Source organism: Anabrus simplex, chromosome 1 (assembly GCF_040414725.1).
Source record: "Anabrus simplex isolate iqAnaSimp1 chromosome 1, ASM4041472v1, whole genome shotgun sequence".
Lineage (NCBI taxonomy): Eukaryota > Metazoa > Arthropoda > Insecta > Orthoptera > Tettigoniidae > Anabrus > Anabrus simplex.
This window is the reverse complement of record NC_090265.1, coordinates 445,349,925-445,363,534: the sequence shown is the minus strand read 5'-3', so window position 1 is coordinate 445,363,534 and position 13,610 is coordinate 445,349,925. Positions and strand designations below refer to the sequence as shown.

At 41.2% G+C, this 13,610-nt stretch overlaps 1 protein-coding gene across 2 annotated transcripts in view; it reads left to right on the top strand.

Moving 5' to 3' along the window:
- The window catches only part of Ist1 (IST1-like protein), a 103,201-nt gene that overhangs the window by 63,361 nt on the left and 26,230 nt on the right, over positions 1-13,610 (top strand). The gene's annotated exons all lie outside the window — the stretch shown is intronic.

The following is a 13,610-nucleotide window of genomic DNA, read 5'->3' as shown; positions in this document are numbered from 1 at the left end:
GTGATACTGGCTTTCGCTAGGCCTCTAGTTTTAACAAGGAGTTGTTTTTCTTTAGAATCCATAGTGGGAAATAATAGGAATCAGAAACTGAGTATGTACTTACAGTAGCTGCGTAGAGTAGTGCATCGAAGTTGGTCTGCGTGGTTGTCGTATTTCCTCTGGCGCTGACAGGAGATCACTGGTTGCTGTAAACTGGACCCAAGATGGCGACGTACGAAGTGGAAATCACCATGGCGGACGAACTGACCGGAGTTGAAACAAACATGGCTGCCACCAGAAGCTGTAGTATTCCTTGCCAATATGGCTGCTATCGGGAGCAGTTGTATTCTTTGCCAAGATGGCTATTATGGGAAGCAGTAGTATTCTTTGCCAAGATGGCTGCTATGATGCTTCGGTCCCACCACAAATACACGTGTACCACATTAACGAAGAATCCACAAAAATCCGGTCTAGGAGGACCATGAAATGAGGTGGGATAGGGATGTAGACAAGTTTGAATTGAGTGAGTTAGGATATGTACAAGATTTAGCTAGGATAGCACGAGGAAAGTAGTGGACTGTAGGTATAGGACACGAGGTTGGTAGCCGGTTCATATCACTGGATTCCTGTGGAATTATAAACATAGATACAACCTGTGACAATAAAGTTCGATGAATGAAGTCAGAATGGTCGATCCGGCAGCACTGGCGACACGCAACGCTGCACCTGTGTAGCAGCAGGTTTTGACCACCTGCTCCCAATGTTGTTCAGTTGAACGTGTGTATGCCGTATAAGACCTGTTTGACACAGTGCGTGTTTAGTATGTTGGTTCTGAACTGCGAACGGAACATAAACGACCAAAAGATCAATGTACGGTTTTGTTTTAAGCTTGGCAAGACACCGAAAGAAACGCATGCGATACTGGTACGTGTTTATGAAGATCAAGCACTGTCCTTGAAGTGTGTGTGTACGAGTGGTTCGCCCGTTTTCGAGGAGGCCGGGAAAGTGTTTGTGACAACCCCCCGTAGTGTAAGACCGGTGACCGCTGTCAGTGTCGAAAACATTGAGAAGGTGAGGACATTAACCACGAACGACCGGCACATGATAGTGGATCATCTGCAGATTAACCATGAATCCGTGCGACAAATTATTACCCAGAAGTTAGGGAAGAGAAAATCGTGTTCTCGTCTTGTGCCACGTTTAGAGGCTTCACAGGATTTTGTAGAAACGGCAGATGCGACACCAAATTTCTTGAACTGTATCGTCACTGGGTATGAAACCTGGTGTCTTAGGTATGACCCTGAAACGAAACGGCAAAGCATAGAATGGCGTTCTCCAGGATCCGCTCATCGGAAAAAGGTCAAAAGGTCAGGAACTGAAAAGTCGCGCATCAAAACTATGCTCATCACCTTTTTCGATAGTCAGTACGCACAACAAGTTTCATGTTTTTTTTTTTCTATGACAACACTCGCCCACACGCAGCCAATATCGTCAAACAGTTCCTGGCTTAAAAGGGGGTGGTGTAACTTGAACATCCCCCATACTCGCCAGATCTCAATCCTCCTGACTTCTTCCTATTCCCAGAACTCAAACTCGCTTTGAAAGGAAAGAAATTTGACGATATTCCTGACATCCACCGAAACGTGACAAGGCTATTGAACACCATCCCAAAGGAAGCCTTCTTGCAAAGTTTCCAAGACATGTATCGCCAATCTCAGCAGTGCATAGTTATTGGAGGGGACTATTTCAAAGGATAGTAAGGTTGCTGTCATGCATTGTTCATCTATGTTGATAGTACAGGGCTATTCACCAAACTTTGTCACAGATTGTATATTTAAGTAATACACAATACAAGAACACTCCCTACACATATTTACACTCGCATAAGAATTCCGAATGTGCTAATTGCACTGACTATGTCAACGTCTTGCATCACGCGACCGATCGTCACTGCTTCATCTCGCACACTCCCTCACTCCGGGTGGTGCCAGAAAGTAGCCGGTAGTCTACCCCCTCCTAGTGCTAATACAAAATAGCACTGTCCTAATCTGAACTCTGGTGAGGGCTTGCTAAATATTAGGCCTGACATTTGAGAGATTGTGAAGGGTAACTGTAATGAATGGTACAACCTATAACTTATGGTTGCAATACTGCAATGGCCTGAAAATGTTTATTTATGATTTTTTCTTGAATTTATTTGCATTTGCTTTGTTTTATCATAACATCCAGCTTTAAAACAAAATTCACATATTGCAAGTGTGGGCCTCCGAGGCCTATGTAATGCATTAATGAAGAATTAAGGATATTATTGAGGACCTGTGTCAAGATTGCACAATGTTCTGTTTATAAGAAGGAGATTCAAACACTGAAGAGGAAGGAACTGATCTCATTGAACCATCAATTTCCGTACAGAAATGTGTAAACTGACTAAGGTGGACGGATCGATTATGAGATTCTTAAATTGCCATCCATTTCTGGACTAAGAAGTTTTAAGAGTAGGGGGAAGATTTAATCAGTCAGCATTACCTTACAAAACAAAACATCAGATGATCTTGCTTCCTGAACATCACCTGACTACGCTTGTTATAAGAGCAGAACACCTTCATCTGTTACGTGCAGGATCTGAAATTCTGATCTCCAGTTTGCAACGGCAGTACTGGATTCCGAGGATTCGTTGAGTAGTCAGACACCTTCACAGGTGCTTGCAGTATGTTAAACTGAAAGGAGCTGAAATAATACGGTTAAGGGGGCAGTACCCTGATGTGTGTCCAGTCTTCTCATCCCTTTATGAATGTTGGTGTAGAATTCACTGGACCTTTAATGGTAGAAATAAGGCAACCCAAAGATCCTATGTCGCACTCTTTGTATCTACATGCACTAAGGTAGTACAGCTTGATCTGGTTAGTAGTCTGATATCAAGTGCATTTATAGCTAGAGCCCTGCACGGATGAGGATATCCGCGATTTATCCGCGGATATACGTGAAGTTCGTGTCTTGGCGGATACAAACTGTATGGCAGTGCGGATAATTTTGCTGATAATTTCTAAATAATAAAGTTTATTGATTTTCAGTCAGGTATACTCTTATTTTTGCTTGTGGTTAGGTGACCCTTGACAGTAGTACGAAAGAATAGTGATATATAAAGAGCCTTAAGACCATTAATCCGTAAATCTGACCTAAGCCTGACTGGCTCCTGCCCACAATTCAGGAAAGGGCGGAACAAAGGTCAGTATGTTCGTAGTTGTCGCAAGAGAAACTCCCTCGTAAACCTGTGACTGTAGGGGTTCTAGTGCCAGATATCAGGTCTATTGTATTATGCTAACAGATCTATCATGTTTCAATACCTTGGGTGTAATATACTGCAGTTAAATATTTACAATATCCGCAGATAACTATTTGCGGATGCAGATGTTATCTTATATATCCACACAGGGCTCTATTTATAGCTGCAGTGAAACAATTTACGGTTCATAGAGGCAAATGCTCCAGTGTGTATTCCGATAATGGGACTAATTTTGATAAGGCTAGTAAGGAACTGCAGGAGCTTTATAAACTGTTATCTTCTATATCATTCAAGAAAGACTTGAAAAACTTTGTAACTGGTGATTAATTTAAGTAGCATTTTATACCGCCAGGTTCTCCACATTTTGGAGGCCCCTGGTGAATTGAATATCAAGTTTTGAAATGCCACCTCAGATGCAAACTAGGTACACATATACTTACCTATGAAGAGTTAAGTACCTTGCTATGTCAGACAGAAGCTTGTTTGAATTTGAGGCCTGTAACTGTGTTATCCAGTAATCCTGATGATACCCCTCCCCTTAACACCCAGATATTTCCTAATTGGTTCCCTATTTATTTCCTTTCCGGAACCAGACTTATCCATTATCTACCGCCGTGTCTATGATGACCCTCTCATTCCTGTGTTTGAGTGATTGTTTTGGCCTATCACTTTTCCCCAAAGCTTGGCTGTCACATTATTGATGTCTGTGACAATGTCTTCCACTTACCTCAGTGTGAATACACTAAATTCACAGGTGAAAGCAGACACAATCCTATCCTATCCTATCCTATCCTATCCTATCCTATCCTATCCTATCCTATCCTATCCTATCCTAAAGGAAACTAAACTAACCTAAAATTAATCTTCAAGTAATGACTATGAATAAACTGATTGTCATCGGCTGCAGCTCAAATCAGAGTATACATATTCGTCAACAGTTTACATTTTTAGACTCATAATGCTTCGTAAATATGTTTCATATGACTTAGTAGCCCACACCAATCACATGGAATGGTTGGGGGAGAGCATGGCTGAACTTGATGGAGCTTCTGTGCTTGACGTTTAACCTCTTGATGTCTACATCGTTCCTTTTCAAACACAGTAACTGATGTAGAAACAGTGTAGTGCCAAAATGTATGATTCTCAGCAAGTGTATCCCAGGTGTGTGTGTTGCGACTAGCTTCAAACACGTATTTACTGTTTTAAAGTTCTAGCCAGTAGATATCAGGAGTTAAGTAAAACTCATTTTTACACTGTAAATGAATAATCGCTTCTTAATATGAAAAATAGAACGCACCTCACCACGTGTCGTTTGTAAACAAAAATGGCAGTGGCCAGGAGTGGCGTAGATGATGTTATTCACGACTGGCTTGAACATAGTGATGTTGAGATTGACAGTGAAAGTGAGCGAAGTGAAAATAATTCATTTTCAAGTGATAGTGGTGAAAGTGAATCCGATTCGTGTTCCCAGGAGCAGGCACAAATTGATAATTCGAGAGGTACACAAGGTGCAACAACATCAACAGGTAGGAACATTAGTGCCGCGCTGAGTGGCTCAGACGGTGAAGGCGCTGGCCTTCTAACCCCAACTTGGCAGGTTCGATCCTGGCTCAGTCCGGTGGTATTTGAAGGTGCTCAAATACGACAGCCCCGTGTCGGTAGATTTACTGGCACGTAAAAGAACTCCTGTGGGACTAAATTCCGGCACCTCGGCGTCTCCGAAGACCTTAGAAAAGTAGTTAGTGGGACGTAAAACAAATAACATCATCATCATCATCAGGAACATTAGTAATGACTGGATATTTGAACTGATTCCTAATAAACCTGCTGATGTTACAAGTGGTAAATAAATGAATTTCTAACCCCACAGTTCTGGGATCATGTGACAAAAGAAACCAATGCATATACGTGTAAATATCTTGCATCTTGTCGAATTCCCCTCAAAGAAGTAAAACGTTTGAGGAACAACATTGATTTCCTGTCACTGTGGACCTGTTCAAAGGACATTTTGCTCTGTGTGAACTAATGTTGCAGACAAAAAAGCCAGCACTGCAGGATAACTGGTCTAAATGTAGAGTGACAGAAACGCCTATTTTTTGTGAAACCATGCCATTCAAGCGTTTTACTTCAATAAATTGGTTTATGCATTTCTGTACAGACTCCCCTACAACAGGGGAAGATAAACTGAGGAAGGTAGACCTGTTGTAGATTTACTTGTGGACAGATTCAAGCTAGTGTATGTTCTAGGACAAAAAATCAGCGTTGATGAATCTATGATGAAATTCAAGGCTAGATTATGATTTGTACAGTATAATCCTTCTAAAAGAGCAAGATTTGGTGTAAAAGTGAATAAAGTGTGTTCCTCAGACAATGGCTACTGTTGGAATTTCAAGATGTACACGGCAAAGACTGTGAGAAAGGTACTAGTGACAAAAATGAACTACTCCTTAGTGAGAAAATTGTTCTTGATATGTGTAAGGACCTTCTGGGTGGGTGGAGAATGTTGTATATGGATAATTTGTACAGTCCACTAGTTTTGTTCAAAACTCTCCTACAAAAGCTGTTGGCACAGCTAGAATAAACAGAAAACACATGTATCTTATCTTAAAAAAATAAAAAAAAACAGCTGGAAAAAGGAGAACTTACATTTGCTGCAGCAAATAATGTCCTGGCAGTAAAGTGGGTTGACAAAAAAGCTGTGCATGTCTTGTGAACCAGACATGACAGACCAGCTTATGTTGTTGCCGAAACAAAAAGAGGAATAGAAAAGCTGAAGCCAAATCTGGTATTAGACTACAATGAGGGAATTCACGTGATCAGTGTTCTGCGTCTTTCCCACTTATGAGGAGATATGTTAAGGGCTACAAAAAGATTTACTTTTACGTGCTAGATATGGCCTTGATAAATTTGTATCTTATTGGGCAAGTTCTCAACCCAGAAAAGAAGATGAATTTAATTTCATTCTGCATCATTGCTGCTGAGTAACTTCTAGAAAGCATCCAGCTGCCTCAGTACCCCAGCAGAGACTGTCCTCACAGTGGTAATATTACCATGAGACTTCAGGCTTAATATACTGGCCACTATCCAATAAAAATTCCTCCAACTGAGAAGAAAGTAGTGCTCTCCATACAATGCAATGTGTGTGCAGAACAAGGACTCCGCAAGGAAACCTCGTTTGAGTGCTTCAAATACAAGGTTGCTTTGCATGTAGATACCTGTTTTCTAGTGTTTCGTACAGAAGACATCTCCAATTCATAAATATATGGTGAAACTCATAAAAATAGTATTTTTATGTGTGTAACATCTCTGTATATATTCGTTAGCATCTCCTTGCAAATAACTGTAAAATAAATAGTATTTAAGAGCACATTTATTTTCAAAAAATGGTAGGTCAAAGGGTTAAGGATGCAGTACGGAAGGAAAAACAGCTGTACCATGAGTTTCTTTCAGATAAATCACCATCTCGTTGGAATGCCCACAAAGCAGCCCGTAGTCAAGTGAAGAAGGTCATCGCCGCAACAAAAGCAAACCATATACAGACCTATATGCGAAACTTGACACGCGCGAAGGCGAGCTGGACATTTACCAGATAGCCAAACTTACAACAAACCAAGCTGGACTTGTGAAAAATTGTGGCACAACAGATGCTATCCATGCTGTATGGCTGTCAGTTGAGAAACACCGCGAAAAGAATAAGCCGCTTCATCTTGCTTTTCTGGACCTTGAGAAAGCCTTCAATTGGGTACCACATGACATAATCTGGTTAGTACTACAGAAACATGGCATTCCAGAGCACCTTGTTAAGTGGGTACAATGGCTTTGTGTGGAACTAAGGAGTTCAAGTTGCCGCAGGAGCGTCCAGTGACTTCCGCATAACTGTAGGAGTCCATCTAGGTTCTGCCTTAAAACCTTTGGTGTTCATTCGTGTGATGGACACCATTACATAAGACCTGCACAAGCCAATACCATTGCTGATGATGTCCTGTTGGCTGCAGAGAAAAAGCTTGATCTCAGGCACCAAACAGAAGAGTGGAACAACCAACCAGCACAATACAGCCTGTGCCTCAACAAAAAGAAGACAGAATACATGACATAAGATCCTTGAGAAGTTGGAGACATCCACGTTGACAGTGAAGATCTGCCACAAGAAGAGAAATTGAAGTATCTTTGCTCCACATTCTTTGACGATGGCCAACCTACTGATGAGGTCAACATAAGAATACATGCAGACCCCTGGCTGAAGTGGTGAATGATAACGAGCGTCACCTGCGACCATTGGATAAAGGACCGTCTGAAATCTAAGATCTACCAGACTGTTATCAGTCCTTATCAGTCCTGTCATTCTCTACGGCACCGAATATTGGCCAGCTACAAGGGAGGTAAAATGCCGACTAAGCATCATGCATCATAATTTATGAGCTTCATATCCGTATTGATGATTCACACAAATGCAAAGAGAAGAAGAATTCCACTTAATCAATATTTGTTTATTAATGTTATTAAAAATACAGGACTGGTATGACCCATCTTTTAATGTAAACAATTGGATTTTATATCCGGCAAGCTGCAATGTCTACACTCCCGTCTAAGCCTCAACTGAAACCACACTACGTCAATATTTTGCCTTTTAGAGATGCAAAATGTTTCTTATCCTTTGTGTACATATGCTGACAAAAATCTTTTAAATGAGATATTGGTACTTTAAAGTGTAACTCATATTACAATTTAAGCCATTGAGTTTTTAATATAATGCACAGTTGTGGACAACTAGACTTAATGATAGCAGTCAAAATGAAGAATTAAGGAACAGTGCAAGCCATAAACTCAAACATTCACAAGCATGAAAGTGTTTTACGCATATGTTGTTTTTATTTTACGAATACTTATAAGTTAGTTTTAAGTTTAGGGATATTCACTTCTCATAGATGCACATTCACGCATGATATCAATTTGACGAATGCCCTACTCATGAGTACAACCTGACATGTTACCGTCACATGATATTCCTTTTTAGATATGGTAATGTTTGCAATTGCACGATGTGTTATATGTATATTTATGTCCAGCTGAGGATGACCCGCTAGGGTCGAAACCAGTCCTGTATTTTTAATAACAATAATAAACAAGTATTGATTAGGTGGAATTCTTCTCCTCTTTCCATTTAAGCATCATGCAGACAAAGATACTTAGGTGGACAGTTGGCATCACTAGACTGAATCACATTTCAAATTATGTCAGGAAACGGTTTGGCATTGCACCAATTCAGAAGAAAATGCAGAAAAGCCATCTGCTCTGGTTTGGGCATGTGTTGTGTGCAGAGGACAATACATTGGCAAAGTCACCATATACATTGGAAATCGCTGGAAAGAGGCGCAAGGGACGACTAACACAGTGATGGATCGATACAATGCACGATGACCTGAAAGCTGTTAAGACTACATCCAGACATGGCCCGAGACCAAACTAAATGGAGACAATGAATCCACACAGCGGACCCTGCCTGGCACCAGGCGAGACAAATGCTGAAGAAGAATTATATTTTACATTCTTGTTAGTTTTGAATTGCTTAACACATTTTTCATGCTACTTTTATTGATGCAGGCTAATTCATTGAATGTATTTAGTTTGATTATATGTAGTTACGGACTGTTGAAGATCTGCAATTCTCTGCAATGAAACCATTAGTGAAAATATTTTCTTTTCTAATGATTACTTTCTGAATTAGTTATGATTAAAACTTAAGTTTTTAAATTAATTTTTGAGTGATCTTTTTACTAAAAATTAAAATTTTATCAGAGGAAAACCTTGGATTAATATATAAATTGTTGTTTATCTTCAGAACTGATGTTTCTTTGTAGAGGATAATTATTTTGAAATCAAAATATGAATATTCCAACTGAAAGACTGGATTTAGCTGTCTATTAAGTTGATTTTTCTTATTTCAACTCTAGAAGTTTTGTTTATTGTATATTATACTATCAATATAAGTCGCATATAGAAAGAGGAGCATGTATCCAAGTGATATGGGACATACACCAAAACCAAAGTCACAATTATATAAGAGAATGGCAACGCATGTACCTAAATCAGTCCCAAAGGATGTTGTGAGAAAGGAAGAACAATCAGCTGAGCCCAAAGATGTCAGGAGGATTAAATTAAAACATTAAGAGTAGCTAACTAACTGAAATAACACCAGTTTCAGAAAAAATATGGAACTTTAATTAAAATAATAGGCTTGATTTAAATTTCAAGACAGTTATTCAATCCCAAATTAAGATAATAAAATGATTAAGTTAAAATGCTAGATCAAATATGTAAAATTTCGTTAAGGTAAGAAAATTAATCTAGTTTCACACATCAGTACCCCAAAGCTAACCATCAATCAAATGGAGAAAAATAATTTAAAAATTTACATAAATTGGTATACCACCAATTAATCAATTAAAATATAATGAAGTTAAAATAATCGTTACAATTCAAAGATATTTTGAGGTCAGTAGTAGAGCAGAAAACAGTTTCTATATGACTCCCTCCAATGTATTTTATAAGTTATGTAAGATAATGACACATCACCAAGAATAAGTCCCACGACGAAGAAGCATATATAATGCAAAACCACAATAAATAAAAACTTAAAAGGGACAAACAAGTAAGTTAATACTCCAGAAACAAATATATTTTTAAAACATCAGTTAAATCAAAACCCAGAATCACACCACAGATTCGGTCGAGCATAGACTCAATGGTTGAACGTCAAATGTCAACTTCATAACAGAGGATACACCCCCTTAAACTGTTTACGAACTGCAGCCATAGCAACAAGATCACGTGATCAAGGTAAAAGAATATGGCTGCCATATAAGAAGCAGAGTTAGCCACAAGAAACGATTTTCAACTCATTCATTCACATTCGTTTTCAGTGGAATTTAAGTAGTTGAATATGATTTTTCAAAGAGAATTAGCAAGCTAAACAACCACTGAATTAATTTTTTTTCACTTGGCTTTGTGTCGCACCGACACAGATAGGTCTTATGGCGACGATGTAATAGGAAAGGGCTAGGAGTGGGAAGGAAGCAGCTGTGGCCTTAATTAAGGTACAGTCCCAGCATTTGCCTGGTGTGAAAATGGGAAACCACAGAAAACCATCTTCAGGGCTGCCGACAGTGGGGCTCGAACCCACTATCTTCCGAATACTGGATACTGGGCGCACTTAGGCGACTGCAGCTATCGAGCTTGGTAAACAAAATAGACATTCCTAGGTAATACAGTTAATGAGTAATATGTGCAATTACAACCCTATACAATATACACTGACTGACAGTGACAATGCAACACCAAGGAGGAGTGGTTCGAAAGGGATGAAAGTTGGGGGAAAAAATAGAGACGGCACGGATGAATAATTGATGTTTATTTCAAACCGATATGCAGGTTACACAATGCGCACGGCATCGACTCAGTAGGATGTAGGACCACCGCGAGCGGCGATGCACGCAGAAACACGTCGAGGTACAGAGTTAATAAGAGTGCGGATGGTGTCCTGAGGGATGGTTCTCCATTCTCTGTCAACCACTTGCCACAGTTGGTCATCCGTACGAGGCTGGGGCAGAGTTTGCAAACGGCGTCCAATGAGATCCCACACGTGTTCGATTGGTGAGAGATCCGGAGAGTACGCTGGCCACGGAAGCATCTGTACACCTCGTAGAGCCTGTTGGGAGATGCGAGCAGTGTGTGGGCGGGCATTATCCTGCTGAAACAGAGCATTGGGAAGCCCCTGAAGGTACGGGAGTGCCACCGGCCGCAGCACATGCTGCACGTAGCGGTGGGCATTTAACGTGCCTTGAATACGCACTAGAGGTGACGTGGAATCATACGCAATAGCGCCCCAAACCATGATGCCGCATTGTCTAGCGGTAGGGCGCTCCACAGTTACTGCCGGATTTGACCTTTCTCCACGCCGACGCCACACTCGTCTGCGGTGACTATCACTGACAGAACAGAAGCGTGACTCATCGGAGAACACGACGTTCCGCCATTCCCTCATCCAAGTCGCTCTAGCCCGGCACCATGCCAGGCGTGCACGTCTATGCTGTGGAGTCAATGGTAGTCTTCTGAGCGGACGCCGGGAGTGCAGGCCTCCTTCAACCAATCGACGGGAAATTGTTCTGGTCGATATTGGAACAGCCAGGGTGTCTTGCACATGCTGAAGAATGGCGGTTTACGTGGCGTGCGGGGCTGCCACCGCTTGGCGGCAGATGCGCCGATCCTCGCGTGCTGACGTCACTCGGGCTGCGCCTGGACCCCTCGCACGTGCCACATGTCCCTGCGCCAACCATCTTCGCCACAGGCGCTGCACCGTGGACACATCCCTATGGGTATTGGCTGCGATTTGACGAAGCGACCAACCTGCCCTTCTCAGCCCGATCACCATACCCCTCGTAAAGTCGTCTGTCTGCTGGAAATGCCTCCGTTGACGGCGGCCTGGCATTCTTAGCTATACACGTGTCCTGTGGCACACGACAACACATTCTACAATGACTGTCGGCTGAGAAATCACGGTACGAAGTGGGCCATTCGCCAACGCCGTGTCCCATTTATTGTTCGCTACGTGCTCAGCACAGCGGCGCATTTCACATCATGAGCATACCTCAGTGACGTCAGTCTACCCTGCAATTGGCATAAAGTTCTGACCACTCCTTCTTGGTGTTGCATTTGCTCTGTCAGTCAGTGTATATTAAATGAATTTAGAACAGGTTACTCATACCAATGATTATTCATCTAGCAATTATAAGGAAAGCCCCGAAAAATCACTTCTAATAAATCCACAAGTTTTAAGCTACTTTGAACACATGTCTTTTCTGCCTAACACAATTCCTTAATCACCGAAGTAAAATAAATTTCACCAAATGTAATTTTGGTTGAGACCATTCGTGTTTCCATATTTCATCAGGCTTGAAAAGTGCATTAACTAATTCCTTTGCCGTCTTCCAGGCAGGTTTTCGTGACTTGAGTCTCATTACGGAATTTTCATCTGTATCCTGATGTATTGGGTGGTAACTGTTCTTCGCTATCCTGGTCCACAGTCTAACAAGGGCGCTTTGCCGTTTGATGTGAGGAGGCTGAATGTTTCTCAGTAATGGTAACCACTGAATAAGGAGTTGAGTGCAATGTACCAGATATAATTCTCATAGTGTGGTGCAGTTGGACATCAACCAGACTAGTGTGGGAGCTATTGAGCCATACAGAGGGGCAATATTTATCTGGTGAATATACTATTGCTAGAGCAGTTGTTCGTAGTGTGCATGCATCTGCGCCCCATGAAGTACAGCTAGTCTACCCAGCAAGTTGTTATGGCTTTTAAGCTTACCAGCCAGTTTCTCAAGATGGCGTCGATAGTTTAAGGACCTGTCTAAAGTTACACCAAGATATTTTGGGTTGGTATTACACTGCAGTATGTGGTTTCCAAACCTGATCGTAGGTTGATAGTTTGCCAGCCTGTTATTTAGGTGGAACATAACTACCTCTGTCTGTAGAGGACTAGATTTCAGGTGCCATTTTTTGAAATAATCACCCATCTTGTCCAAGGTCTTGGGATAGAATGTCTTCTGCCTCATTGAAGTCTGTTCTTTGTATGGTGAGATTGATATTATCTGCATAGATGAACTTGTGAGATACAGTTTCTGGAAGATCATGGATGTATAATTTGAAGAGGATGGGAGACAAGACTGATCCCTGTGGCAAGCCATTATTAAGTTTATTGAATGTGCTACAGACATGTTCAGTATGAATTTGGAAAAATCTGTTACTGAGCATATTTTTTATCAGGGTGAAAATTTTAAGACATGATATAGTCCTGATGAGTCTCAGGAGAAGGCCTTCTTTCCAACCGGTGTCATAAGCTGCCATGAGATCAAGGAACACAGAGATTTTTCATTTTCCTCTCGAATCCCTCAAGGAAGGAAGTTAAAGCGAGAACATGATCACCGCAGTCTCGACCATGCCGGAAACCAGCTTGCTCAAGTGGAATAAGGTGTTCAATTGCAGGAGATATTCTATTGAGGATCAGTCTTTCCAGAAGCTTATATGTAACACTTAGTAGAGGTATGCGTCTATAGCTTTGAAGTGATTTTGGATCCTTACCTGGCTTCAAGATAGCAATAACTTTAACTGTTTTGAATAGAGCCGGCAGGCAGAAGATCACTGAAGAAACAAGCAAGCCAACGTTTAGTTGCTGGACCACAGTTCTTTGTAAGTTATGGGTATATTCCATCAAGTCCTGCAGCCTTACCATTTCTGAGTGTGTCCAAACCTTTTTGTACCTCTTCTGGAGAAAATAGACTTGTATACTGGT